The sequence below is a fragment of the Seriola lalandi genome, unplaced genomic scaffold (genome assembly GCF_002814215.2).
Source record: "Seriola lalandi dorsalis isolate HSWRI2012SDOR001 ecotype SW California unplaced genomic scaffold, Sedor1 jcf7180002036735, whole genome shotgun sequence".
NCBI lineage: Eukaryota > Metazoa > Chordata > Actinopteri > Carangiformes > Carangidae > Seriola > Seriola lalandi.
Window position 1 is genome coordinate 1 of NW_019507311.1, and position 1357 is coordinate 1357.

The following is a 1357-nucleotide window of genomic DNA, read 5'->3' on the forward strand; positions in this document are numbered from 1 at the left end:
TGTGTGTGTGTGTGTTTGTGTGTGTGTGTCTCTCTGTCTGTCGGTGCTCGCCCTTAGAGTTTCTTCTTCTCTGTCTGAACAGTCCATCAGACAGTCTGTTAGAATCACAGTGAGCTGATTGATCACTCAGTCAGCTGATAAGTCAGCTGATCAATCAGCTGATCAGGTGACTCCTGGTTTACACCTGAAATGAACTTCAACCTTCAGGACTGGACATGTCTCTATGTCTCTTAGAGGACAGATGATTTGTTAGGTGAGAGTCTCTCTGTTTGTTTGTTTGTTTGTTTATTTGTTTGTTTGTTTGTTTGTTTGTGTGCAGGTTTAAGGAGGCAGGAAACTGTCCAGACTTTGAACATGTTTGAGTTAAATGGTTTTGATCTTTTTGAGGAAATACACTGTTCTCTACTCGACAGCTGGAGACCTGAGACGAACAGCTGAAGAAACTGAGTCTGGTTCTAACCTGCTGAGCTAAGTCAGAGTCCTGGTCCCAGAGTGGAGACACTGGAGTAACACCAGGACAACATCTGGACGATGGAACAACATCTGGACAGACAGCAGAAGAACATGAAGGAGTTGTGTCTACACAGTCCATTTATTTGGAGCCTGTGATATCTCTCTGGACAGTTGACCTCCATCTGGACTCTGGATTCTACCTGGACAGTAAAATCCAGCAGAAACCGGTCTGGACAGGAGACTTTTGTCTCTGTCTCTGAGAACAGAAACAAGAGGTGTCTCCTGATTTGGAGAAAGACAAGAGGAGGGAGGGATGGGAGGAGCAGTGTGTAAGAAGGAAGCTAAGGAGGAGAAGAGGAGCGCAGGGAGGGAGGACAGTCTGACGTCAGCCGACAGAATCAGACGATTCACCGTCAAACAGTTTGGATACAAAGTCCTGAGTCTGGCTCGCCGAGGACTGAAGGTATGAGTCCTGAGACATGGTTCACGACAGTCACACACAGAGGGAGCTAACTGTCCCTTTAGTGACTGAGCTAGTGCTAGCCACAGGCAGGCTAGCTTGTTAGCAGTTAGCTGTACAGCTATTTAGCTCTGTAAGACTCAGTACGTCACCAACACTCTGAAGCTTCTTGCTGCGTCCAGGCCTAAGTAGGAAGCAGCAGCAGCTCTCAATGTGACCTTACTGTGACCTCACTTCCTGCTTTCTTGCTCATTCTTCTTCATTGCTGTTGTTCAGGATGTCCCAGATGAACTGTGGGAGCTGTTGGAATTGGAGAAACTGAATCTGTCTCTCAACAGTCTGAAGGTCCTTCCTCCTCAGCTGTCCCTGCTCTCCAACCTGGTGGTCCTCAACCTGTGGGGCAACCAGGTAAACACCTGTCCTTCTGTAAACACCTGTGAATCT

The 1357-nt window shown here is 47.5% G+C and overlaps 1 long non-coding RNA gene across 1 annotated transcript; it reads left to right on the forward strand.

Annotated features, from left to right (window-relative positions):
- Nucleotides 1-6: 6 nt before the first annotated feature.
- On the forward strand, nucleotides 7-1351 carry LOC111647977 (uncharacterized). Its single transcript, XR_015436187.1, has 3 exons — nucleotides 7-253; nucleotides 414-916; nucleotides 1190-1351. It is a non-coding gene; the product is annotated as an uncharacterized LOC111647977 (long non-coding RNA).
- The last annotated feature ends 6 nt before the right edge of the window (nucleotides 1352-1357 follow it).